Consider the following 17,850-nt stretch of genomic DNA (forward strand, 5'->3'; position numbering starts at 1 on the left):
GGAGACACACAGCCCCTCGATGTGTTCTTATTGCCCTGGTGTCTGCCTGGCAGCCAATTTTGTGCAGCTAATTTGCCTCAACCCCCCACCCCACCAGAAACTTTTCTCCCTTTGTGTCACAGATAGTATGAGGCACATAGCAGGCAGCAATAACAATGGGAATATTGATTTCACTGAGGTCTAACCTAGTAAGCAAACGACACCAGCGGCCTTTTAAACATCCAAAGGCACATTCCACCACCATTCTGCACTTGCTTAGCTTATAGTTGAACTGGTCCTTACTGCTGTCCAGGCTGCCTGTGTACGGCTTCATGAGCCATGGGACCAAGGGGTAGGCTAGTTCTCCCAGGATCATGATTCGCATTTCAACATCACCAATGATTATTTTGCAGTCTGAAAAGAAAGTCCCTGTTTGCAGCTTTCTGAACAAACCGGAGTTCCTAAAGATGCTCGTGTCATGCACCTTTCCCAACCATCCCACGTTGATGCCGGTGAAATGGTCCCTGTGATCCACCAGCGCTTGCAACACCCTTGAGAAGTACCCCTTTCAGTTTATGTACTCTTTGGCAAGGTGGTCTGGTGCCAAGATAGGGATATGCATTCCATCTGTAGTCCCACCACAGTTAGGGAACCCCATCCTGGCAAAATCATCCACTGTCATCCACTGGGCATGTTGCCCAGAGTCACTTCCTTCTTAGCAGAAGTTGATTGCCCTTCAAACTTGGATGACAGAAGATCCCTCAGTAGATTTACTCACTCCGAATTGATTCCCCACTGACTGGAAGCAGTCTGGCGTTGTGAGCTTCCACTTGCTTCTCCACTGTCAGAGCAGCTCTCATTTTAGTATTGCTGCACTTCCAGGCTGGGGAAAGCTTTTCACACAGTTCCTGGAAAGTTGTCTTACGTATTCGAAAGTTCTGCAGTCACTGCTCATCATCCCATAGCTGCATAATAAGGTGGTCCCACCAGTAAGTTCTTGTTTCCCAGGCCCAGAAATGGCACTCACCCATGTCAAGGTGATGCGTGACTGTCACCGTAAACTGCAAATTGTTCTGCTCCATGGCTTCCAGCAGGGCTGCTTGTGGGGCATCACATAGTTCTGTGCAGCGGCTCCTGTATCGGCTGAGTAAATACTGCAGGATAAGGTGTGAGGTGTTTGTAATGCTAACAACAACAGCGTACAGCTGAGTGGGGTCCATGCTTACCATGCTATGGCATCTGAGTGGGTAACCCAGGCTTACAAAAAAGACTTAGTTTGTTTGTCGTTGATTGAAGGGAGGGAGGTAAGTGCATCATGGGGGCTAATGCTATGTTCCCTTAACCACCCGCACAATTGTTTTGGTACCATAAGGCATTACAAGCCCAACCCAAAATTCCACTCAGCTACATGCACTGTGGGACAGCTACCCATAGTGCAGCACTCCATGCGTTGATGCAAGCCCTGCTAGTGGGGATGCACTCCGCCGACACAATGAACATAGTGGGAACACGCAAGACCAACTTGCTTAAATCAGAAGCTCAATGTCGACATACATAAAATCAACTTAACTTTGTAGTGTAGACAGGACCTCAGTCTACCACCTTGTGAATAAAGTCATTGGAGTCAATTTGCATCAGTGACATTCTAGACCATGTTGTCACAACCATTTAACTCTGCTACCGTTTTGATAACATGGGGCAAGTTTTCAAACCAACCTCCAAAATTATGCCTGAAAATTTTCCATTCCTATTGGTTTCCCCCAATAAAAAAATTAATATTTACATACTCGGGCAGCTACCCAAACGAATTACATTGGTAAGTACAAAATTCATTTTCTAAGTTGTATGAATAAATGGCCTTTCTGCATGCCAAAAGATGCGCAGGCAAGATTTACATAGTCCTCTTCTGAAGTTGTGTTTGGAAATTTTGATCATTCCTTTTTAAATTCTCTCTGGCTTCAGAAAACCAAACTTATGTATTTACATGTGTTTTGGGCTTGTGGAAGGGCTTGAGGGGTTTTTTTTTTTTCCTCCTCCATCTTTTTTCTTGAGATTACATTCTCGTCTCCTTTTATTTGAAAATGATCTCTGCATGTGTGTTTTCTATTGAAGCAGTGAATCTTAAGTATGTCAACAGCTGCTATAGTGAGCAACTTCTTTGTGATGTATGCTAAAAAGAATCTTTCGTGGAAAGACGTATTTGGCACAGAGTGATAACTTCAGCGATGGAAACAAACCTGACTGTTGCTTAGTTTCTAGCAACTAGGTCACAGCATTCTTGACTGTTAGCATCATTCATTGGCAAGGATAATGCACTTCCTGCTTTCCTAACTGAACAGGATATTTTTAATTTTGCACAAAAAGAAAATCAGTGAGATAGAGAAGGAAAGGACAATGTGTTTACAGTGTCCTAAGGGAAAATTTCTCTGTGGGGTAAGTTTTCTAAGGGGCTGACCCAATCTCACCTGTTTTTGGTGCAGCTTACACCTGCAAAAATTGCACCTGCAGTTTTGTACGTGCAAAATGAATTACAGGTGCAAATCAGAGCACTTGGACATCTAACCATATAATTTACACTTGTAATCACAAAGTTAGAAGCGCAGAGCTGTTCTGTAATTCAGGTGCAGGTGCAAACATATGGGTGCAACTGAGCCCACAAAAAGAAGGCTGCCTTTCTGAAAATCCTGTCTCATATTATCCTTTGAGATCTGATTCCAGTACAGGATAGCATGAGTTGAGACCTATGTGACAGTCTTTATTCAGAATGTTCTTGTTAGGTTTGTTTAGTTTTACAATGAACATTAGTGCTGCTTATTGCACCTATTATGTACACACTGATTGAACTAGGATCCTTGCTTTTCTAGGCAATGTGATCTGCTTTGCTATAACTAGACAGCAAGAATTCAATTGCCTTAACCCATTTTAGAGCTGATAGGATATTTTCAGTCTTAAGCAGTTTTGAACAGAAAATGGTATCTCAATGTTGCCTCTGGAAAAGGTTCAAAAATATGGAAGCAAATGGGAAAGAAAAGGAAACAAAAATGGGGGAGGGGGAAAAAGGTAGAGAAAAGGGGGAAATTAAAAAAAAAAGCGATTTTAAAAATCCAAAACCGAATGTTTATTGGATTTTGGTTTTGTGGTGACTACAGCAATGTTAAAGCAAATTAACTTCCCAGACCTTAGGATGTGTGATGGCCAGATATATTGATACAAAATGTTATGAAGTTGCCATTAAGGTTTTGTGATAGAATTTGATAAAGCTGAGGGGTGTATTGCTTTATGGTATGTGTTGGAGATGGAAGCCAAAGCCTCATGGAGTTTTGGTATCTGCAGGTTGCAAAGAATGCAGAAGACTTCTTCCTTCATTTGAGATTTTTATGCTTTTGACACTTTGAGTGACTGCGACTTATCTTGATGCAACCTTAACTGTCACTCAATATAGGTTTTTTGTTTTTTTATTAATATAATTGTATCTACATATATTAATAGTATGGCTAGATTTGCAAACATGCCAGGCATGCATGGACATACATCATTAGCACATGCAATTGTGACAATTGGTATTGGGTAATGGCTTGCAAAAATGACAGTAAACAGTCATTTGCATGCGCTATTTAACATTTTGTATGTGTAATTGTGATACTTGTGCACTTGATCTAGGCATCTAAGTGCACGTCTAATGTGTCAGAAAATCTGTTTCACAATCTGTATATTAATATAACACTTTGGGATACCCTGTGAGAACAGGTGTTATATAAAATTTAAGAGTATAATTGCTGTCATATGCAAAATGCTCTTAATAGGATGATGCCTTCATGTCAAGAAGCAAGCAAACTTGAATGTTGTTTATCAAATGTAGCAGATATGGCTATTTTAGAGAAATGGAAAGGGGGAAGAGGGAGAGAGAGGCTGTGTTTAAAGTTTGTATTTTTTTTAAAAAAAGATCAGAGCTGTCTTGGCAGCAAGGAAACAAGTGTCTGAATCCTTTCGCACTAATTTTTCATCTACCCCAAAGTCAAAACAACACTACAACCTTCCATTTCTTCTTTTATAAGTGAGCTCATAATAAGTCACTCAGAGATGAGTGTAATCATACTACAATGCACAGTTAGGATAATGTACAACTGAGACTCTCTAAAATATATGTATCTTGGGGAATCATGGTATGCCTTGGAGGAATGCATTAAATGTTATGGTTAATTAACTAATTTACTTAATCAAGTTTAACAGTGGTTTTAACTTTAATGGCACCATTACATTTTAATATGAAAATAACAGGCTGTATTCCTAGCGTTCCCTCCAGTCCGCCGCCTCTTTACCATCCACTTTACAGTTTGATTCTGATTTGTGAAGCATTATACCTGTTTATAACATCAAGCATGTGTAATACAATATGTCTGGTGTACATTACACATACACACCTCACAAAAAGGTTGGCTGAAGTTGTATCTTCTGACAGACACAACGTGCATTCTTCAGGAATTGCACAGATTTTACATGTCCTTCTAGGGTGACCAGATAGCAAATGTAAAAAATCGGGACGGGGGTGGGAGTTGGGGGATGTAATAGGTGCCTATATAAAAGAGAGCCCCAAAATCAGGACTGTCACTATAAAATCAGGACATCTGGTCACCATATGGCCTTCATGCATGTAAACATTTGAATGAAAATACAATGCAAGGACACTTAGGGTCCAATCCAGCAAAATTTTAAGCACATGCATAAATTTAAGCCATTGAAGTCAAGTGAGACATGAGGCATGTGTACCACTTAAGTCCAACTTAAGCCCTCTTGCACAAAGGATTTACTTTTTTGGAGAACTTTTACTTTCAAAGGTACAGGAGACTACTGTAGAGATTAAACTAGGAAAAGTTGTACAAGACAGTGGAGATAATGAATCATGAATTCTGTAAGGGTGAACCTACCATGCTGAATCAAAGTACAGCTGTCTCAAATTTGCTCTGTGTGCATTTTGCAACCAGTAATTTTTGTCATCAATTTTCATATTTTTTGTTTAAACATATTTGTCTTTTGGACAAGATAGGTCATATTTCATACATTTGATGAATTTTCTCCTTGGTCCAGTTTTACGGAATTTGCACTTAATTAATTGCACAACCTTTAATTCTACAGACTGTTTTTAATGTCCATGTAGTTTCAAATGCACATACATAAAACAATTTCCAGAAGTAATTGTTTTTGTGTCACTGCCATTGAAAGTGCACTTATTAAAATGTATAGAAAATGGCACACGTTTCCACAGTCGTTTGCACTAAATTGCATGTATGTTGTTTGCATGTCCTTTGCGGTGCCTGTGTTGACGTTGGAATAGGTACATGCATATACAATGACTGACTTCTGAGAGTGCATTGAGCATTGCCTGTGTACGGTTCTGGGCTCGCCAGAAACGCTCACTGTTTTGCACGTGCGCTTTTGCAAATGTGGGTCATTTTTCATGTGTGTACTAATTAGAAAGAAATCCAATTATATGTTGATGTATCATTTCAATTTGGCATTCACTAGAAATATTTCATTTTTAAAATGCAGAAGAAATCCTGTGCGTCCAAATGTTATATAAGCCTGGCTATGAAAAAAAACTGCCTTTCATTATTACAAGAGCTAAGCACTGAAGGCTGAGGCACTTTTAAAAGCCTCCTTAGTTCTTAGCAGATTCACAAAGTACAACTTCTTCACCCATCCAGACAGCACACTGTCTGGAAATGTGCCCATCAAATCTGTCTGTCAAGCCACCAGGCTTTTCCATGCCTGGTAAAAGGCAGACAGGAAAGAGTAGACAAAGGTCAATCCTTGTCAGTTTCTTTGTAAATGTAATTGTGCTGCCAGTTTGCAAAGCACTGGCTTGTATCCTAGCAACTTTGCGTATATGCGGAAGAGTTAAATACATATTTTTGCTTGTGTTATTTTCACCAAGGTGGTTTTGTATTGTGGTGTTTTTTGCTTTGCGTAGTTTTGTTTTTTGTGTGTACATATAAAATGCAACCTGACATACGCAGTCATGCTGGGCACTGAAAAAACATATTTTACTTAAGAGAGACTGTCTTCTAATAATGGTACAGTGGAACTATACTGATCGGGCCTGGTTCTGATTTCATTTAAACAGACATGAAACTGGAGTAACTCCATGGAATTAAAGAGATTTGCTTCATATTGATATTAGTGAACTGAGATCAGAATCTCTGTATATTTAGAGATGCTTTGGAGTAGTCTCTTATAATGGGAGATTGTCTAACAAGGATTTTTTTCTAGTATAGTTTTCACTGTTTCATAAGTTACTCCTGTTTTGGACAAAGACTAATAGAAAGGACAATTATTTTATTGGTGAGTTTGGTGTGGATTTGAGGTTTGGGAGAAGATTCATAGGGACAAATTCAGCCCTTGAGTAATGGAGTACAACTTCCCTGGTATTAGTGGAAGTTACACCCACTTACAAAGATAAATTAGGCACAGTCAAAGCATTCAAACTTCAGACAAAACTGTGGGGCCCAAATTCTCTGCTGGTGTACATTTGCATAGTTCCATTGACTCTTTGAATGAGTTGGCCTAGAACACACATTTGATGTTGAGAGATACATTTTTTGCAGGAGCAATTTGTGCCTATAAAATTGGTGCCAGCAATTCTGATTCCCCAAAATAAATAACAGGTGGACATGTGCCTTTAACTATCTGAGCAGCACCTGCAGTCAGATAGCTAGAGGTATAAGTACCCTGGTTTGTGCCCTCAACTCAACTGCAAGTGCAAATATGTGGGTGCAAATTTTGCAAGTCCAAACAATACTCACAAAAAGAGAAACCTATCTTTTGAAAATTTTTGCCTTGATTACAATCAGAGATGCTACAATTGGAGATGGAGATGGTGCCGTAATACTATAAAAAGAAAAGGAGGACTTGTGGCACCTTAGAGACTAACAAATTTATTTGAGCATAAGCTTTCATGAGCTACAGCTCACTAATAAATTTGTTCGTCTCTAAGGTGCCACAAGTCCTCCTTTTCTTTTTGCGAATACAGACTAACACAGCTGCTACTCTGAAACCTGCCATAATACTATGTTAATCCAGTTTTAATCTAATGGACCAAATTCTCTGCTGATGTAATTCTTTTGATTTCAATGAAGTTACACCAGCAGAAAATTTGGTCCAATGATTTTTATAGTTGTACTGACTCTTGGGAATTTATCATTATAGACATATACCACCTTAACTGATTAAAAACTACAAAGAAGGATGTCTTGGTGTGACTTGCTCTCTCTCAGCATAGATAGTAATGACTCATGCTTTGCACATGGTGTTTTCCCCCCTCATCTGTAGATCTCAAAGTGCTTTATAAATGTAGTGCCCAAGCTGTGCCTGTTAAAGCAATCGGACATTTTAGGGTTCCAGAAGAAGCCTCCTGGAACACTGTGGTACATGGGGGGGTGTACTTGTGGTGATGCCTCCTTAGTAGGTCGCAGCATGCATTGCCTTCTGTGGCTGGCCAGTTCTGCCAGCCCTACATGGTGGGGGCAAGGGTAAGCCATGTCCTGCTCTAACTCTTCCTCACCCCAGTTCCTGCATGGGGAGCCACAAGGGGGGGGCAGTTGCCAGGGAGCTTCTTTTGCTCTCTTCCCTCTCCAATTCACTTTACACCTCTTGCAATGTGAGGAACAGTCTGCTTGTTAGCTAATAATTCTCCTTATAGGAAAACTAAGGCACTCAGAGGTTAAAGGGTAAGTTTTTAAAAGGTTTGGTCTCCCTTTCTATGAGCAGGTAATGCACCTGAAAAATGTGCATTTTTGCACCTGGAAAATGAATAATGGTCACACATCTGGGTACTGGCTCCTAAAGTACAAGATCTGGATGTGTAGTGAGAGGCTCAACTAGTTAGGTTGATGCCCACAGTTGAATCTCAGCCATTAAAATGCAAGTGCAATTTTTGCCTTTTGAAATATGGTCATAAGTGATTTGGCCACACAAGGAGTTTGTGGTAGTCAGGAGCAGAGGTCTCCTCACTCTCATCCATACCACAGCCACTGAATGCCACCACTTCTCTGCATACGAACTGGATAACTGGGCAATATTAGGTAGCTGACATTTTAGGCTGACAGGTTTTTCATTTCATACTGGCATCAGTGTGTGCCAACGTCAGCTAGGTCATTTGCTGCTGCTGCTGTTTTATTATTTGCTCATTTGAAACAGCTCCATATTGTCACATTAGAATCTTGGCTCATTTGTAACAGTTTCATTTTGCATCATACTGAGGTTTCTCCTACTTGTTCATTGCAGTTTCTAAATCACTGCTGGACACAAAGCTCTTCTCAAAGAGGTGGTTTCTTTTGGCATGGAAGGATAATTGCCGGAAATTACCTGTTCATGCCTCCTTTTTTTGGACAGGCCAGACATGCATACTACACTCCTCCTCCCTGCGCTCCAACAGATATCAGCTGTACTAATTAAAACATTAGAACTGGTTTTAAATCTAGGTTCCAATCCTGCAGCCAGATTCTCAGCCCTTCTGTGGCACCCTTGTTCCTTTCCAGCAGCACAAAGAGACCATCAAGCCAATTTAACTGGCTAGCTGGGATTCCCTCATAGGAAGAAATCTTGTGTGGTGGCATGACCAGGGAAAGGGGACACACCTGCATCACCCTCCCCCCATGTTTCAGGGATCATTGGCTGAAGGTATTATTGGCCCCTTGATATTCTAGACAGCGGGCACAATTTAGAGTGGTCCTGCTGGCCTAATAAAATCCAGGATATTCAAGGGGTAAGACTGTCATTCCACCCATATATCACCCTGTGGGCCTCCAGCATTGAAGGAGTCAGATCAGTGCTAATGATTGCTCTTTAAATAAATAAATAAAATTTCAATATGAAATAACACAAATGGAAAAAATCCAGGTTTATGGGGCAAAGAAGCTGACTGAACTAACTAGAAACAAATAAGAAAGGTCTGACCAGGCTGTTATAATAAATCACAAACAACTTGTTCTTTGTTTTTTAATGTTCCTGGTTGTAATGGGGTCAGCTGCCTCTTGAGCACCCCTTCCTGGCCAGAGGTCACTCTGCAACACCCTGCCTCTGTTTCCCCCACTTCTAACACCCCCCCCCCCAAGAACTTCACACAGGATTTCCTGTGCGCTACCACCCCCATTGCCCAGCACGCCCCTGATTGGGGCTGATTTGATAACAGAAACTGTTCAAAATAATCCTTAGGATCCCAAAATAGAGCCCGTTACCACAACACAAACATTCATACTTAGCTCTAACATCACAACTGTCCCAGTCTGTTCTCACAGCCAGTCTTCCTGCCTGGAGCTTAGCCTTTTGACTCTGACCTCCAGGCCCAAACCCAGTGAGGGTTTCCTACAAAAGCCTCTTACTCATTGGGCTTTGACCTCCAAACTCCCCTGAGGTCAGGATTTTTCCTGCAGCAGCCTTTCCCACTTCCTCTTGCTCTTGCTAGTGGACTCACCTGATCCAACTCAGGTGTGCCTCTTCAGGGTTGGCTAGAGTGATGCCCTTTAGCCTTTAAGAGGCAAGCTACCTGGTTACACTGAACTAATAGGGTCTTAGCGTAGTGAGAAAGGTGTGGAGGTTCCTTTTGATTTTTATTCACCTGTAACTTTTCTAATTAACATTGTAATTGCTCCTTAGAAGCAGACACAAAAGCTCTCAGTGCAAAGAAATAATGTTCTTACACTCATGTTATTTTCTGTTCCAGTAGTTCTTTGGACATTATTATTATTATTTATTATGTTATATTGTTTTATGTATTTCAGCTGGTGACAGGAGATTGTCCATAGTTTTGAATTGAGGTTGGGAGAAGTTTCCATGCTATGAGTTTCTACACTGAACTATGCAGCCACCTTGTCTGTTTGGTTAGAAATGGCATAAAATCAGGTTCTCTCAGGTATTTCCTTCTGTTCCCAGCCTGAACCAGAAATCTTGACATAATGCAAAGTGGTGGGGAAATAAAAAGGTAACTGAATATTTCTGACCATTGGAAAAGTTCAACGTGGGTGTTGTAACATACTAGTGAATGCATCCAATGAAGTGAGCTGTAGCTCACGAAAGCTTATGCTCAAATAAATTTGTTAGTCTCTAAGGTGCCACAAGTCCTCCTTTTCTTTATACTAGTGAAGGACTCTTATGGTGCAGATAACAAGGCTGTGAAAAGTGCAGTGGATGTATATGGGAGGCTCCGCTGTCTAGGTAGGAAGGACTGGCTCTGGCACCCCAGTCTCGGGCACTTGCCATTGGTAAGTCACCTGTCAGTCCTTTTGTTTTTTCATTCTGCTCAATATGTAATACTTAGCTATCCCCCCGTGTCATAAATATAAAGGGAAGGGTAAACCCCTTTAAAATCCCTCCTGGCCAGAGGAAAAATCCTCTCACCTGTAAAGGGTTAAGAAGCTAAAGGTAACCTCGCTGGCACCTGACCAAAATGACCAATGAGGAGACAAGATACTTTCAAAAGCTGGGAGGAGGGAGAGAAACAAAGGGTCTGTGTCTGTCGGTACGCTGCTTTTGCCGGGGATAGGACAGGAATGGAGTCTTAGAACTTTTAGTAAGTAATCTAGCTAGGTATGTGTTAGATTATGATTTCTTTAAATGGCTGAGAAAAGAACTGTGCTGAATAGAATGACTATTTCTGTCTGTGTGTCTTTTTTGTAACTTAAGGTTTTGCCTAGAGGGATTCTCTATGTTTTGAATCTAATTACCCTGTAAGGTAGCTACCATCCTGATTTTACAGAGGTGATTCCTTTACTTCTATTTCTATTAAAAGTCTTCTTGTAAGAAAACTGAATGCTTTTTCATTGTTCTCAGATCCAAGGGTTTGGGTCTGTGGTCATCTATGCAAATTGGTGAGGATTTTTACCAAACCTTTCCCAGGAAGTGGGGTGCAAGGGTTGGGAGGATTTTGGGGGGAAAGATGTGTCCAAACTACGTTTCCCAGTAAACCCAGTTAGAGTTTGGTGGTGGCAGTGGATATTCCAAGGACAAAGGATAAAATTAATTTGTACCTTGGGGAAGTTTTAACCTAAGCTGGTAAAAGTAAGCTTAGGAGGTTTTCATGCAGGTCCCCACATCTGTACCCTAGAGTTCAGAGTGGGGGAGGAACCTTGACACCCCGAAAGGCTAAGTCTGATCCAAGATCCACTGAAGTCAACGAGAGTCTTTCAATGGACTGTAGTTCAGGCCCTTAATGAATTAGTATTTGCGAAACACTGTGAGACCCTTGCTGGCACTACACTAATAATACATATTGTCAATAGTAATTATGGATGACAGTGATTGGCACCTCAAAAATACCTAAAGTAGATAGACCTTATATCTTACGGACATAAGAGCTATGTGTTCTTGTTATTTTGTTACATAAACAATAGCTGTCATTCAGTCTTAAAATATCTTACTTTACTTTGCTGCTTCATACCTAAAGACAACAAGGACAGATCCTCAGCAGGTGTAAATTGGCATAAACCCATCTGGCACCATGGTCTACACTATCCACAAGGTTCCTGCACAATTAAGCCATTTTTAGTTAGATAAGAGCAGGTGTGTGGGGAGGAATACAGAAAATTGCTTTAAAAACCCTTCTCTTTGAGCTGTTTTACTTTATTGCTTTTAAAGTAATCTTTTAGTCAAAACAATTGTATCCAAGCTAAAAATTCACATGCCATGTTACAGCCTCATGAAATGCAAACTGATTGAATTATAAACCTATAGAAAACTTATTTTATTATGGAAATGTAAACTGTCCCCTAAGCATAGTATGGGGAGATGATGCTATAACAACATGCCAGTAAGTAATAAACAACCCCCAATATTACATCGTGTGACTGCATACAGCTAGAAATGTATCTGTTTGGGTGTTGAATTATCCCCAAATTTGAATTATGGGTATAAAATTCAAATTATCCCTTTCTAGTAGTATAAAGCCTGACAGACATATTTTTTAATAAACCTCTTGTGCTGCTTTGCATTATGTCGCGTCCTCCAGAGTTAAAGCCACAGTTTTCCTACCATGATTCATCAGAAATCAAGGGGTGGGGGGGGGGAAGTAGTTGAGATCTGATATACTGAGCACTCTTAAATTACATAGCAGCTTCAAGTATAGTGTCTGAGGAGACAGAAGCAGAGTGAATAAGTACGTCTCAGGCTGTCATGTCCATGAACTGGGAAACTCACTGGCTCATTTAATCATTTTCTGGTACTTCTGCTCATCCATCGATACAATAGGCAACCAGACCAGGTTTACAGAGATGAAAGCTAGAGTAATTCACAGCCAGCTGTAATTCTTTATAAAACATACAGTAAGTATTTTTGTTGACTCCTACATGACATTTCCAAGGTGGTTGGGAAACCAGGCCATTTGTTACATGGCATCCAGATCAATAGAAAGCACAGAGGAAAGCAAGTAAAGTTAAAATCCAGTGGAAAGAAGGGCAGAACAACTTCGAAGCTTGAACACCTATGGTTTAAATGGAGAGTTCACAAATCCATCCAATTTCTTCAGCAGGTGATACGGGGCCTAAAGATGATATTCAACAATATGCGGTGTGTCGTAAATCTACTCTGGGATCACTACATGCAATTAGCATGCTTCTGTACCTGAGTGTAAAATAAGTGCATTTGCACAGTTATCCAGTTTGTGTGCAACTGCAGTAATTGCATATGCCCATTTATACTCATGTGTGTACTCATTCTTTGCACACTCTTGCATGAGTGAATCTCTGTTCAGTTACACTAATTTTACACTAATGAACCTCTATGGATGTCACTGAAAGTTACATATTTCTATCAGCATAAGTGAGATTAAAATCAGTCTCCTAATGTTTTAGTAAATATGTGTTTTCCTAGAGTTAATCTATAAAAGATGCAAATAAAAAAATCATACTAATCATGCTTCTTATACAATATGGATATCAAAGGGCCTAATCCAGAGCCCACAGGAAGGACTCCCTCCCCTTGATTTCACTGGTCTTCGTTAGATAATTCTTATTATTTCCACTTTTATAGGGGAAGAAACTGAGGCAAGGAATGGTTCAATGACTCGCCAAAGGTCAGAGGAAGTTTGTACCTGAGCTGGGTCAGCGTCTTACACTTTAAACACAAGAGCATCGTTCCTTAATCTTTAGATTTTGTAAACAAGTTATGCTATATAGAGAAGGGGCTTGTTCTTTGAAAATCTGGATCTGAATGCGAATTTTGAACATCCCTTGTTTGGACTCAGGGTTTCCTTCATAACATTATAAAGATTGGGCCTATTTCAGCTTATGTTTGAATGCTCATTACTCAGGAGTGTTTGCTTCCAGGTTTTTTGTTGGTGTGTTTCCCCCCCTTACAATATGGAAACAAATCCTCATAGGGTTTCTAGTCTCTAGTCACACCTCAGTGTCTGAAAAATTAACACATCACCTGGACTTTACATGTAGAGATTTAACTTTTGATAAACAACAAAGTCAGCTACTGCTGCGCTAGCTATTTTTAACCCACCTTGTGAGTGTGCTTTTTTTATTGCTTTATACAGCATATCTGATTCTCTCTAAAGCACAAACTAAAAAATCTATCCGGCTGTCATTTGCTGCATAGTGCCATCTATCATCATGCAGCTTGGCAGCTCTAGTGCATGACAGAGAGAGAGAGAGGGGAGCTAAAACAGGAGGCATAGTCAAGGACTTTCACATGTAACAAAAAAAACTTGTCACAGTTATTTATGACTCTTGCTAGGGCACATAATAGGACACATAAAACCTCTGTTTCAGTTTCAAGCACCTTCACATCCCTGCTCCCTTGTCGAAGTTGGTCGCAGGCAGTTTTGCTTTACACATACAATTTCCTGAACAATGCCGAGCACTTGTGAAGTGACAGTGACAAATACTAGAGATGCTGGCTGCAGCTCTGCAGGCAGCTACAGGAGCAGCGGTGTCAATAATCCAGCCCGGCTGCCAACGATACCAAAACACCAATGTGAAATTCTGCTTCTCTGGCCAACTGCCTTTAATGTCATTGTTTTGAAGTTGTAAGAAGCTTCCTACGGCCCTATGTGATCCCAAACCCTATAGGAAACAGAGTGACTCCTGTCTTAATTTGTCAGAGGAAACTGCCAGGAATCAGATTCTCTAATCTTCAGTGTAGTTTGGTTTTGTGATGGCTGAATATCCCTGTTCCAGAATGAATGGTTCAATTAGTTTGTTTTACCTCTTTGCTGGCCTAGAGTAAGGTCATTTTTGTCAGGTTCTATCATCTCAGCCTTGTGCTGTGGTATTCTTGACTTTGCTGATCATAAAGTAACCTTTGCTTCAGGTCCCAGCTGAGGAATTTCACAGACACTCTGTCTACTAGCTCTCTAGATGACAGGCTATGCAGAGCTGTGCTGCTAAGGGTACCTTGCTAATTAAACATCAAACTTGGGTCCAGTGCAATAAATGATCTTTTCTGAAGTCCGGAGTAAGAGCACAGATAGATATTAACCTTGAAGTCCCCATTAAAGTCCTCTGATGCACTTTTTGTTTCCCTTATCTCTTTAGTGTTTCTGAGCTCCAGTGTTAAATAGCAGACTATACATATCTTTAATCAAATTAGTAAGAGGGCCAGGATATACTTGCTGCCATGAAGCAACTCAAGTTGAATATAAGATCCACAAAAATGCCAGGAATAGGAACTAAGCAGAAACAGCTGAAAACTAAACATACTAACTTTGAACTTAACTAAAACTAACCAGAATTTCTCTGCTCCTAAGACAACTGCAAACTAGCTCCAGTATGAAAACCCTCATTCCATCTCTATACTTCTGGCTAATACCTTTTAGTATTACCAATGCAAGACCATGTATATCCAGCCAGAATGCATGTGAACTCTTCCTTAACCTACCATAACAAAAAACATGCAGGCCTGGTAAGAAAACAGCTAGAACTAATTCAAGTACAATATTTCTAGCAAGGAATTTGAGGTTTTTCACTGTTTTGAAAGAGCAGTTTAAAAAAAAAAAAGAACACCAGGCCATGACCTCAAGATCTTTTCTTGTACCTGCCAATTGATTTCTCTGGTATGTTTCTTCCTTGTTTCAGGTATGTTGGAATGAGTGTGCAGGCTACATGCTGAGTGGTGCATTTCAACTTGATTCTGCCGCAATTATAACCATCTTGTCATGACCGTTCCAACTGGTTAGAAGAGTGGAAAGAAGTGTTTAGAGGGTGTTCTGACTTGGTCCTGATATGTTAGTGATAGTCATTTTTCAACCTACTTAGCTCTTCCTCTTATCAGTGATATGAGAGAGGTTTTTTACATATGGTAAAATCTGTCTCTGCCTGTTTCTCAGCAGTCCACGTCCCAGACCTCTCTGCAATTCAATAAGAGACTTCCTAGCAAACAGGACTTACTGCTGGCTAGTTGCATAAAAACGTGTTTGCCAATACATTTTGTTTACCAACTCATAAATGTTAGGCATAGCATACACACCATTAATGGATATTATATGCACTGTGTGTGTGTGTGTTGGGAAGCTATGTTAACCTTTTCCCACAATTCTGTTCAGCCATGTCAAGTATCCCTCAGCGCATTGCATAGTTGAAGTTGACTTTGGCATTAGAAAATGGGAAGAATGCAAAAGTCAAGATACATGAATGGTATGTCCTAGCTCAGGTTTGGATGTACTACTATGCCTAAATGGTTTGAAATGTAGCATCCAAAACAGAGATAAGAAAAGTACAGAACAAAACAAGAAGTTAAGGAACTGTTATGAACTGGTAGCTGGATGTTAGTGATGTGCAAAGAGTTCTGTAACTTGTAGAATTATGCTACAAATGCTCCTAGCTGCAATGCATACCTTGGAAGTACACCACCTGTGCAAGGTGAACATGCTGTGAGAATATGCTTCCCAGCAGGAAGGTATGTGTATGTCTCCTTTTCATATTGTGCTGCTTTGTCTTCAGAGAATAAATTTGGCTAATTTCAGGTCTTTGGTCTATTGAACATTTAAGAACAAACTGTAAGTGTAGTCACTACAAATATAAACTGAAGCAGCTGTTTGTTCTTCACTTCAGCTGCACTAGAAATCACATGCTGTTTTCTGTTTGCTTCCTTCTTCCCAGTCTTTCCAGGTTAAATACATACAGACACACACTTCTATAACTTTCATTTTATTTCCTCTCTTTATGTTTTGGATTCTTTTTTTCCCACCTTAGTGAAAATAGTAGAGGGATCAAATTTTAAGAAGAAATAATACCTGTTTCCACCAACACTAATAACTGAGGATGTTTTCTTTACATAGCAAGTATCTAGTTGGATAGTAACTGGTTCTTGTAGAAGGTACTTGGACAGGCCATTTATGTGGATGTCCATAACTATCCTTAAAACAACAACAAAGGTGAATCTTCTTACTTTAACTGAGGTTTTGGCATGTTCTTTACCTGCTGCATCTCAGCCAGGGCTTTTGTTGACTTTATTAAGCGAAGCGGCTACAGTGAATTGCAGTGTTGTTGTAGCCATGTTGGTCCCAGGATATTAGAGAGACAAGGTGGGTGAGGTAATTTGATGTGGACACAGTGGCAAAATGAGGCCAGACACGTGCGTGAAATTAAGTGGTGGGTCACAATCTTTATTAAACTTCAGCACAGGAGACTGGCACTACCCACCCATCACCCATATGCTCCTATACCAGGCATTTAATTGGTTCTGGTGTGGGGATTACAGGGCACATTACCATATAAACCTAACTCAGCTCTTTCTGAGTCCTAGCACCTCTGAGTCCAAACCCCCTGTGTGGGGCACAGAGGGTTCATAAAAGTGGGGACCTTGGCCTATGAGGTCTGATCTTGGCCTGTGAAGGCCACAAGGTCTCACCTTCTCCCATGAGCCCAAGGCCCATCACCAAAATCCAATGTCTGTTACTTCTCCTTAAGCACTGGGATCTTACAGACCCCCTTTTTTATCTGCCCTGTTGGAACAGCGCTTTACTCCCATAACAGTGCATTATGCTGACCCTCCTAAATTGCTGTTTATACCTGCATTGGGAGTGAAAACATTTCCCATCAATAAATGCAAAGCACACATTGGCGCTTTTTTTTTTTAATGAGGTTTTGGCACTGGCAACCTGCTGTCTGTGAATGCTTGCTGGGCAGGCCGATAAGGAGTCATGCATTCGAGCCAAGTTCCTGGTCTATTTTACCTCAGGGTAAATCAGGTTGCTGTGCTGCCCTCTGTCTAAATTCTCTGTCAACCTTATGACCTAGGGCCTGACTCCTGCCGCCTCGCCCTAAGGTAGCAGGAGGACTGAGCATTCTGCCCTGATCCCTCAGAGTGGCTCCTGGAGTTGGCACCTGCAGGCCATATCCCTGGCTGAAGCCCCCAAGCCATTCCCTGCTGCCCACCAGAAGCCTGAAGTGGGGAGAGGCATAGCAGGACGCAAGGAGCAGTGCATTCCTGAGGCTTCTGCAGCATGCCCCTGGCCTCTCCCCTGCATGCAAGAGAAACAGTAGGGGCCAAGGCAACAGACCTGGCTCCAACAGTGCCACTGGGATACATGCCCCCCCAACCCTAGCTGCTGTAGTGACACTATATACCCTCCTCCCCCATCCCCAGCAAGTAGTGGGGGGAGGGGGTGCAGCAACAAATCCCGCTCCACCAGGGCCACCACTGGTCCCATCAAGTTTCCCCACCAGTTGAGGCAGGTGGGTCGCATATCTTTTATTGAACCTGAAAAAGAGCTCTGTGTAAGCTTGATCGCTTGTCTCTTTCACCAACAGAAGTTGGTCCACTCGCCTCATCCCCTTGTCTAGCAAAAGTGAACATTATTATGTATCATGTAATAGTTCAACACACTGTGCAAATTATTCCCTGATACAAAGTCTGGGACTATGGTGTTCAAGCACG

Source organism: Eretmochelys imbricata, chromosome 13 (genome assembly GCF_965152235.1).
Source record: "Eretmochelys imbricata isolate rEreImb1 chromosome 13, rEreImb1.hap1, whole genome shotgun sequence".
NCBI classification, from domain to species: Eukaryota; Metazoa; Chordata; order Testudines; family Cheloniidae; genus Eretmochelys; species Eretmochelys imbricata.